At 42.1% G+C, this 11,422-nt stretch overlaps 1 protein-coding gene across 1 annotated transcript in view; it reads left to right on the forward strand.

The window, feature by feature from the left end:
* adgra2 (adhesion G protein-coupled receptor A2) overlaps positions 1-11,422 on the forward strand; it is a 45,550-nt gene that overhangs the window by 1,761 nt on the left and 32,367 nt on the right. The gene's annotated exons all lie outside the window — the stretch shown is intronic.

Below are 11,422 nucleotides of genomic sequence, written 5' to 3' on the forward strand. Positions count from 1 at the left end.
CAAAAGACTATTTATTCAACCACAATAATAACCAAGTTGTCGAATGACTTCCTCTTTGTCTAACTTGGCATCATTAGCTTTGCAAAGGCTAAAGGAGTTTTTCCATACAATTCTTATAGCGGACCTTATTACATTTTGCAAGTATACCAAATATTCTGCATGTAAACACACGAAGCCAATGCAGAACTATGAGCCATTGAACTGATTTTTGTATTAAGGACTTGCTGCAATTATAATACATGATGATCTAAAGTGGGCATCTTGAACTACTTTGGCCTTAATTTGAGCCAACTGTGTGCACCGTATCATCATCATCATCACCGTCATCATCATCACCACACCATCATGTGGTCCCACCTCTTCGACATAAACCTGTCACTTTAAACAGTCCTCCCCTTCCATGAGAATAAACACAAACACATTTCATTTCTGACTGCTTCCATTAAATATGGCTCCCAATTACCTTGCGCCGAGGAAAGAAATGTGTAGCCTGTGAAAGCGGTATGACAGCATAAAAATTTAGCTCCAGTTTAGTCGGATATGTTCATACTGGGATGCACTCATTTGTGTGGTCTATTTGGATTTAAGTTGAAAGAACTGTGCCGAAACATACAATTTTAAGTGATGAAGGGGCTCATAATCTATCGGGGACACATATTTGGGTGGTGTTGGTGTACACTCAATAGGAATTAGTTGAAATACTTTCTTCGCAGCTGCTCTCAGAGTTTATTCGTTCCCACAGTGTGAGTAGAGTCGCCGCACTGTAAGAAAAGGCGCCACTGGAGTCAAGACATGAGGTAAAGTAGGTGGATTTGTGCCCCGGGAAAGCTAAAGTAAGCCAGTGGTCCATTTATAGAGTCGTATGTTTCTGGCTTAATAAAATCAGGATTATACATCTGGTAAACACATTGCTGCAAACAGGAGGGGAAAAAAATAGCAGTGGTTGAGGTGATTGAAGATAATTTCCATGGCCCCACCTACTCATTATGGTTGGCTTGTTTTGGTGCAAAGACTTAACGTGCTGCGATGAAACTGTGGACAAAAAGGCATTTGTTAAAATATTAGATTAACGTCTCCTTTATGGACAATTGCATGTAAACCAGTGGTCCCCAATCTTTTTTTGTGTCACGAACCGGTTGATACAAGAACATTCTGTTCACGGACCGGCAACCAATTTTTTTTTTTTCATTGCTTTTTATTTGCCAGTTTGAAAGCACTGGTACTGACAACAACGATAATTATAGAGCAATTCAACATTTTATTAATGTTCATTCCTCTCAAACTGTGTTATTCTGCTGCACAACAAAGCCAGAATAAAATAAAATAACACAGTGAACTACTAAGAAATGGACCAATTAGGAATAATAAATACGCCTTGTAATGTAAACAATACGTTATGATCCAACATAGGGTGTTAGCATCATTGCTATTTTCAAAAGATGACACGATTGAGTGCTGCTGTCATCCAGTGGCTGTCGGCTTGTTATTAGCGACTACACTGCTAATGTTTACAGGCTGTGCAAACTCTGCTCGCATTTTCATGCTTTCCACTTGAGTGCTACTTGTTCAAATGATTCAACAGGTTTCTCGTATTGTCTTGTTTTTGACGACATAGCACACGCAACAGCTTCCTCCTCTGCGTCGCTCTGTAGATACTGCGAGGGAAGGAACTGCTCTTGTCAAAATAACTTCATCTTCGGAAGTCAGTCTGCCCATCAGCAGTGTGTTTCGATATATGTTTGGTCTGAAATGTTCTCATGTTTACTATTGAAATGCTCTCATACACTCTACTGGTTGCTCTTTCGCTCATATACAACACTGAAATGTATTTCAGTAGTGTTTTTATGAGAGTGTTTCGGTATTATATATGAGAGCATTTCTGTAGTGTATATGAGCTGGAAAAAAACTCGCATGTGAGTGAAATAAAATCAGCAGTGTGCACGAGAGCATTACAGTGCTGCCTATGAGAGCATGCCAATAATGTATATTAGTTTTAAAAATCAGCAATATGTATGAGAGACTTTCAGTAGTGTGCAGGAGCGTGTTTCAGGAGTGCATGAGTGGGAAAAAAGTCAATAGTGCATATGAGAGCGTTTCAGTAGTGCATATGAGTGAAAGAAAATTCATGAGCTAGAATGAGAGCATTTCAATAGTGTGTGAGAGCAAGCCTTTTAGTGCGCATGAGTGCGTTTCAGTAGTGAGTGGGTGAAAAAAATGTGTAGTGTGTATGAAAGCGTTGAAGTAATGGGCATGAGGTGTATACCAGTCTTTTAGTTGTGACAGTGTTTTAATAGTGTTTAGGAGATGTAATCCTGAATTATGCTTCTCGCAGCCCCCTCATAGAAGGTGCTGCACATTCAGTGAGTTTATGCGGTGGCCACGCTTCAGTGGGTTTTCGTGACATTTGCTCCAGATGTGGAATGTGAGATGCTGCGTCCATATTCATGTTATTGCCGACATTCCTGGATCCGTTCAGAGTAATGCGGAGAGTATTCCAGGTGCGGTGGTAGAGCCCCGCGTCCCTCCCCGCATCGGCCCTCTCTCTTGGGGTTCTCCTCCTCGCTGAGCCGGCGCGGGGCCCGAGGACTCAGCAGGTCCAGAGGCTTCCGGGGCCAGCTTCTACGTGTAATACACAACAGCTGGCCCCTGTGAACATTCCAGCTGAGGCCCCTCACCCTCCTGGGAAATCCCAATGTGGAATTGTTTATGAAAACTATTTGTTCACTGTTTGTTTTCCCTGCCAGCCGTAAAGGAGCAACCGGTCGCCACAATATTTTCACCTCCTCCTGATGTATTCTTATTTTCTCTGCTACTCTGAATGCATGAACACGTCGAACGACAACCTCCCTTCTTCCCATAAATGCTTATCGTTGCTTTAATGATGCATTATACTAGTGACAGCCATGCGCTCCAGTCATCGGTCGCACTTTCTCTCTTTTTCTTTATCTCCAGCTCCCCGATTCTCTCCCTTTCCCACCCCTTTATCACGAGCTCATCCACACGCAGTAACTCTTAACCTAAATATTTAGGCGTCTTGGTAGGAAACTGCCATGTCCAAACTCCTTCCAGATGTGAGCCTGTGCAGGCTTGTGTTTAGGTCTAATTATGCACGGCTGCAGAAGAGCTGCTTCGCTGGGGGAGGAGGAGAGACGGAGGCAGATAAGCGGGTAGTGAAAAGTGCATTTGTTCAGGACCGACTGAGGCCAAATGATGGACACTGCACATGCGAGAAAGAAGTGGAGAAAGCGCGTGAGGTGGAGAAAAAGAGAAAGGACATTCTGTGAGAGGAAGGAGCGAAGTTGGGCTGAGGGTTCAGAGGCATGTGCCCCTGGAGACTCCAAATCCTCGCAGCCGCTGACAAACAGCGCGAAAGAGGGCTCCTCAGTGTAGCATTTTTTTTTTTCCAGGACTTTGTTATTCTTAGCCTTTATGCGTGAAGGAGGGGTGAAAAAAAGAACTTGAAGATGGATACACAATGTATGCATTCTGAAATGAAACACATCAGTTCCTTTTACAGTTGAGTCCTGAAAGTTAAACACCATTTGACATTTTTCCTCTTTCTCCTTTCCTAGTCATAGTAAATTGTAAATACACACACATGTTAAGTTACGTTCCTCACCATTACCACTTCGCTTTCTGGCTGATAATCGCTGATGTTATGCTGAAAGGATAAAAAGTTAAAAATACAGACTGAGGGAGCAGTCAAGTCATTTGGTTACGGCTCATACCTGGTCCTGCTATTGTTTGGACTGCTGATCTGGTTTTGGATTCTTGTTCAAACTGTGGATCATATTATTTCGTAATGTGGGTAGCTGCTGGTTTCGTGGTTAGCAGGGCTGGCTGCCATTTATTTATTAAAGGGAAAGTCAAGTCAAAAAATGTATTGACAACAATATCTTCTATGCTCCACAGATAACGGCGATCACGGCTCCCCTTTTTTTGGGGGTTTGGTCATGCGACGTCCGCCAGCTGGGCCCTTAGGCACCGTGATGTCATTTTTCGTCAACAATAAAATGGCCGACGAGGGAAACTATCTACCCTCTGAGTTAGATCAAATGGATTAATTTTTCCACTTAATTTATATTCCACAAGTATGATGTTAATCAGAATACAGTGTTTTGACCAGTTGAGGGGCATAGAACATATTATTGTAAACTTAACTTGACTTCACCTTCAAGGCCCTCCTGGAAAAAAAGCAGTACAGTATATAGAGAAAGGAAGGATGAGATGCGCTCCAAACCTTAATATTGAGTGCGAGATAAACAGAGTGGAAGTGCCTTGTTGCGCGTGCTTGTCGTCATTCTGTCATCATCATTCTGACTGTTGGTGTCGGCCCAGTGGGTGTCGAACCAAATTAGAGGACATACATGCTGTGAGGTCAACATGGTCGTCCTTGGCTGATGCCCCCCTCACCTAGGACAACTGCAGGGCAAGGTTGCTGTTAGGCATAAGAATGGCAATGTCGTTGGACCTGCGGTCTAATCGAAATTTTGTTTTTCAGTGAGATTCCCCTTTGCGCATTTGCTCTTAATGTCGCGTGCACGGGAATTGCAGCTTTTTTGTCACTTCTCCTCGCATTACAATTACAAATAGCATTATAAGCGTCACAATATCGTAGCATTCTTAACATTCATACAAGTAGAAACGATGCTAATGTTCAAGCTTTAAAACAACAAAATGCGTTGTGTGTTCAACCCCACTTTTGACAACAAATGACCAATATCGAAGTAGAGAAAGAGGATTACCTGTACTGGTACTTAAAGTGAAAGTGAAGACTCATACAACTGACTAATAACAGCTTCTTTTGATAGTTTTGGAGTAACATAAAACTTAAATGGACTGAGCAGCAATGACAGGAGTGCGATAATGTTCCTATTATGATTCCGTTGTCAATTGCATTTCTATGGAGCCCTGAAGGTGACAAAAAAAAAAAAAAAGAAACGTTTGCGTTGCATGTCACCTTTGGGGCTCCGTATATTTCTCCTCTTTAATTCAGCACCCTTCGTCTTCGCTCCTTTGGCATTTGGAGTACGCTTTAAATCAAATCAAAGGGAGAGGGAGGATTATTTAACATGCGATAAGACCAAATGCAGCTGACTTTCTGGTATACATTATGTTTTATTATTTTTTGTGGGGAAGAAAGTACACTGAAAACACAAAATAGCTAAAGGAAAAGCAAAACCCGAACTGTACATGTGAAGAATTCCTGCTATCAAGCATGAAGAAATGCACCACGGCATTTTTAAACTCTTGATTTCTGACTTTACTTTCGTCTGACTTCAGAACAATACATTGATTTATTTTAGAAGTTCTTCGAATTCTATTTTACGATTTTCTGCTGTCGGTGGCACGCATCCAAGCAGCACCTGTGTGTTATTGCTTACATCTGTTGGCTTCTGTTCACTCAAAGCCAACTCGACTGACAGAATGTTTGATCGGCGAGGTTAGTATCAATCCGAGCCCTTCAGCTGTCATTTCTCCCTATGAGCTCCGTTGTTGAACTCAAACCCGCGGCCCAACACAGTTGGCCCGCAAAGAGCTAGCAGATGTGCCTGAGCACGCGAGCGTCTGTCCAGACGGGAGTACGCGCGCGTCAATGAGATGTCCCGAGCAGTCGTCTTATCAGCGGGGAGGATCCCAATAGCAGGAGGAGCGGCGGACTGAGGCATTCCTGCGGCACTGCAGTTTATTTATGTGGGGGGAAAAGGTGTTGAGAGGAGGGGGTTCTCCTCCACACATGTGAGCTGGGGCAGCGGTCGGCAATAAATCAAAAAAGCAAACAAAGTCCTGACATTGGATACTCGGAGCTTACGGCCCATTAGAGCACCTGCCAATGCCACACCGGGGTGGGATTTTATAATGCCCGTGTAGGTCAAGGTAATGCGACCCCACCCACCTCCCCCCATAGATGTGCACCTACGGTGCTGTGCCCATATCTCGACCATGAATTCGCTTAACGCTCGGTCGTACATGTTGATTAAAACGCTGTGATGTTTTCAAGCCTTGGCAAGGACACAAAGATGTGTTGTAGTCGTCTCAAGTGGCTCGGTGTTGTTTTAGTTTTTCCTTTCGCTCCAGACTCTTCTTATCTTACTCCAAATATGCCTGACTTTGACGTTTCCTTGCCAGTGCTAACTTCCCTCTCCCTGTGTTTGACCACAGCGGCCCCCGAATTTCCCGTTCTGCCTCTGCAAACACATGGATGCAGACACACGGACATAATGGCTGTCTATATTGGGAATGCCTGTGGCTATATGATGTGTGTGTGTGTGTGTGTGTGTGTGTGTGTGTGTGTGTGTGTGTGTGTGTGTGTGTGTGTGTGTGTGTGTGTGTGTGTATTATGCATGACAATGCAAGAGTGCACCTTTTTGAACACTGTGTTGTGTTTACATAGATGAGGCAGAGTCTGAATCTCTGTGAGGGTGAGACTCAGTGAACTTCAACAACCAGTTACAGCTGCACATCCAACAATTGGTCTTTTCGCACTACAGTGGTACCTCCACTTACGAAAAAAAAAAAAAAAAACCTCATGGCGAACATACAAATGATTTATTTTTGGAAACTAACAAAGAGCTATTGTAGAGGGATTTAATGTGCAGTGAGATCACCACATTTCTCTCAGCGACTTCGGCTACATTTTGCACATTGAAAGCTGTGTGTGAGCCAGCGGCCTCGTTAATTACGACGGCGGAGTTTCAAAGAGATTAAGGAAAAATAAATATCTCTCTATGGACACTCCAATTAGACGAAAATCGCTAGTAAAAGAAAACACACATTGTTTAAGCACCTCCTTAATCATAAATAGTGACATTTCATTTTTTTGGGGGGAAAGATTTGATTGCATGAAAATCAACAACGCCATCTCCTGTGTTTTTGTTTTTTTTCCCCTTTACTCTCATTTGTCACTCGCGGCATTTTAGAACCCCATGAAAATGAACACCTCTCACCATTACTCTTTGAGCAGCGAGACGTTTGCATTGTACTGTTTGAATGTTCCCATGCATGCATTGCTTTCTTATGACTTCCTCCCACTGACCAAAAACATGAGTGCAATGTTAAAACGAGCTGGAGTCCTTTGTAAGACCATTAAGTGAAGTTAACTTAACCCTTTCATATTGCCCTCATTGAAATTCAATTATTGTAGTGCTGGACAATATATCTATCTATCTATCTATCTATCTATCTATCTATCTATCTATCTATCTATCTATCTATCTATCTATCTATCTATATTATTATTATTATATATACAGTATGTTTTTTTAAAGCATTTATAACGTATTCATAGTTTCATTAGATTTATACGGTGCAATTCCATTATAATCAACCATCTATTCCTTTTTCAAAAGCACTTTTCCTCATTAGGGTCGTGCATGATCTGGAGCCGATCCCAGCTGTCGTTGGGTGAGAGGCGGGGTGCTGGTTGGCAGTCATTTGCACTGCACCATTGTAATCAAATAGCCACATTTATATTGAAATATCATAGAAGTAAAAATTTTGAATATTCAGTTACCCTGTTAAGGGTTAGAAAGATATGACTCAATCAGTCAAAGTGATGAAGTTGTTGTGGATTTTCAGTTCTTTGATTTGTGACTTTGCTGTCCAGTTGTGCTAATCACAGATTCTCAAAACAATACCCCAGGCACGGTGTGGTCATAAATGCTTCAGAGAGAAAGCGGGATAAAATGTTCCACTTTTTTTGTGCAATGCGAAATTTCCCAGCAGGAGCCTTTGCTCACGAGCAGAAAACAGAGGTTGGTTATGAGACCAAACAATGAGACAATGTGCGACCAGGCATCCATTGCATTCCACTCACAGACTCAAGACACTAAATTCACCAAATTGCCTCGTTCGAGGTGTTAAAAAAACACTTTAAATTGTGGCTAACCAACCACTGCATCCGTGCGAGCCAGTCCTTAACATAACCTGCTTTTGGTTTATCTCTGACCTTTTATCACTGAGCGGAATTTCTACTGTTCATATTTGGCTATTTGTTTAGGCCTCACTGCTTGGCCATCTTTGGGAAAACTCCTCATGCACACATTGTCATGTACGACCAGTGCCAAGTCGAAGGCCTTCCCCTCTGTATGTGCTGCGTGTGTGTGTGTGTGTGTGTGTGTGTGTGTGTGTGTGTGTGTGTGTGTGTGTGTGCGTGTGCGTGTATGAGTGCCCTGACAGCATAATTGCCTGGCCCACCATTTCAATTGAGCTTCTAAGATTGCCGCGGGCTACACTCTATTCTCTGCTCTGTTAGCCACCACCGCTAATAATTTTGGGAGAGGCTGGAGCTCACATAAATATATATTTTTTTGTCCTCATCCTATTATGACTTTTAGATATTTCACTTTTCTCCAAATTCAAGCCAGCATAACAGCATTCAGCATAACGGAAACCCTAACCCTGATTTGAAGTTCTAAATTATTGTTGGATATTTTCACACAGGCTAGGAAGCCTACAGTGAAACCTTCAGCCTATGTTGATACCCTAATCTTGGATAGCAACTCTTGTTTTACAACAATAAAACACTGTGTGATATCCTTACTTGGAACCCTACTGAGAAATCGTGACATTATCTTGAAACTCTAATTCAAAAACCAAACCTTTGATTGAAAATCTCAATTAAAATCCCGACACTGACTTGAAATCCTAACTTAGATTTGAAACTCTTGACGGGAAAACCTAACTTGAGGTCAAACCATTTTAGGATATCCTGAACCAGGCGGCAATAAATCAAAAAAGCAAACAAAGTCCTGACATTGGATACTCGGAGCTTACGGCCCATTAGAGCACCTGCCAATGCCACACCGGGGGGGGATTTTATAATGCCCGTGTAGGTCAAGGTAATGCGACCCCACCCACCTCCCCCCATAGATGTGCACCTACGGTGCTGTGCCCATATCTCGACCATGAATTCGCTTAACGCTCGGTCGTACATGTTGATTAAAACGCTGTGATGTTTTCAAGCCTTGGCAAGGACACAAAGATGTGTTGTAGTCGTCTCAAGTGGCTCGGTGTTGTTTTAGTTTTTCCTTTCGCTCCAGACTCTTCTTATCTTACTCCAAATATGCCTGACTTTGACGTTTCCTTGCCAGTGCTAACTTCCCTCTCCCTGTGTTTGACCACAGCGGCCCCCGAATTTCCCGTTCTGCCTCTGCAAACACATGGATGCAGACACACGGACATAATGGCTGTCTATATTGGGAATGCCTGTGGCTATATGATGTGTGTGTGTGTGTGTGTGTGTGTGTGTGTGTGTGTGTGTGTGTGTGTGTGTGTGTGTGTGTGTGTGTGTGTGTGTGTGTGTGTGTGTGTGTGTGTGTGTGTGTGATATGCATGACAATGGTGCATTCATCTGCTGTTACAATAACATATGTCTGCTTGCTTCCTTTTTACAATTTGTTGAAACACAACCCCGTTCATTCACATAAACGGCACAAGATCAGATATGAATAACACATAATTGCAGGTAAACACACAGCTGCATTTAAGGCGTTGATCTGCGCAAAAGCATCTTTAACTAGGCCTATGGCAGCACGGCATATAATGCTCCAACTTTGGGGAGAAAAAAAAAAAACCTCATGGCGAACATACAAATGATTTATTTTTGGAAACTAACAAAGAGCTATTGTAGAGGGATTTAATGTGCAGTGAGATCACCACATTTCTCTCAGCGACTTCGGCTACATTTTGCACATTGAAAGCTGTGTGTGAGCCAGCGGCCTCGTTAATTACGACGGCGGAGTTTCAAAGAGTTTAAGGAAAAATAAATATCTCTCTATGGACACTCCAATTAGACGAAAATCGCTAGTAAAAGAAAACACACATTGTTTAAGCACCTCCTTAATCATAAATAGTGACATTTCATTTTTTTGGGGGGAAAGATTTGATTGCATGAAAATCAACAACGCCATCTCCTGTGTTTTTGTTTTTTTTCCCCTTTACTCTCATTTGTCACTCGCGGCATTTTAGAACCCCATGAAAATGAACACCTCTCACCATTACTCTTTGAGCAGCGAGACGTTTGCATTGTACTGTTTGAATGTTCCCATGCATGCATTGCTTTCTTATGACTTCCTCCCACTGACCAAAAACATGAGTGCAATGTTAAAACGAGCTGGAGTCCTTTGTAAGACCATTAAGTGAAGTTAACTTAACCCTTTCATATTGCCCTCATTGAAATTCAATTATTGTAGTGCTGGACAATATATCTATCTATCTATCTATCTATCTATCTATCTATCTATCTATCTATCTATCTATCTATCTATCTATCTATCTATCTATCTATCTATCTATCTATCTATCTATCTATCTATCTATCTATCTATCTATCTATCTATCTATCTATCTATCTATCTATCTATCTATCTATCTATCTATCTATCTATCTATCTATCTATATTATTATTATTATATATACAGTATGTTTTTTTAAAGCATTTATAACGTATTCATAGTTTCATTAGATTTATACGGTGCAATTCCATTATAATCAACCATCTATTCCTTTTTCAAAAGCACTTTTCCTCATTAGGGTCGTGCATGATCTGGAGCCGATCCCAGCTGTCGTTGGGTGAGAGGCGGGGTGCTGGTTGGCAGTCATTTGCACTGCACCATTGTAATCAAATAGCCACATTTATATTGAAATATCATAGAAGTAAAAATTTTGAATATTCAGTTACCCTGTTAAGGGTTAGAAAGATATGACTCAATCAGTCAAAGTGATGAAGTTGTTGTGGATTTTCAGTTCTTTGATTTGTGACTTTGCTGTCCAGTTGTGCTAATCACAGATTCTCAAAACAATACCCCAGGCACGGTGTGGTCATAAATGCTTCAGAGAGAAAGCGGGATAAAATGTTCCACTTTTTTTGTGCAATGCGAAATTTCCCAGCAGGAGCCTTTGCTCACGAGCAGAAAACAGAGGTTGGTTATGAGACCAAACAATGAGACAATGTGCGACCAGGCATCCATTGCATTCCACTCACAGACTCAAGACACTAAATTCACCAAATTGCCTCGTTCGAGGTGTTAAAAAAACACTTTAAATTGTGGCTAACCAACCACTGCATCCGTGCGAGCCAGTCCTTAACATAACCTGCTTTTGGTTTATCTCTGACCTTTTATCACTGAGCGGAATTTCTACTGTTCATATTTGGCTATTTGTTTAGGCCTCACTGCTTGGCCATCTTTGGGAAAACTCCTCATGCACACATTGTCATGTACGACCAGTGCCAAGTCGAAGGCCTTCCCCTCTGTATGTGCTGCGTGTGTGTGTGTGTGTGTGTGTGTGTGCGTGTGCGTGTATGAGTTCATCTCCTGGTTTGCCTGAACACACACACACACACACACACACACACACACACACACACACACACACACACACACACACACACACACAGAGAGACACACACTTTTTGTGGGG

The sequence above is a fragment of the Hippocampus comes genome, unplaced genomic scaffold, assembly GCF_001891065.2.
Source record: "Hippocampus comes isolate QL1 unplaced genomic scaffold, H_comes_QL1_v1.1 scaffold147, whole genome shotgun sequence".
NCBI lineage: Eukaryota > Metazoa > Chordata > Actinopteri > Syngnathiformes > Syngnathidae > Hippocampus > Hippocampus comes.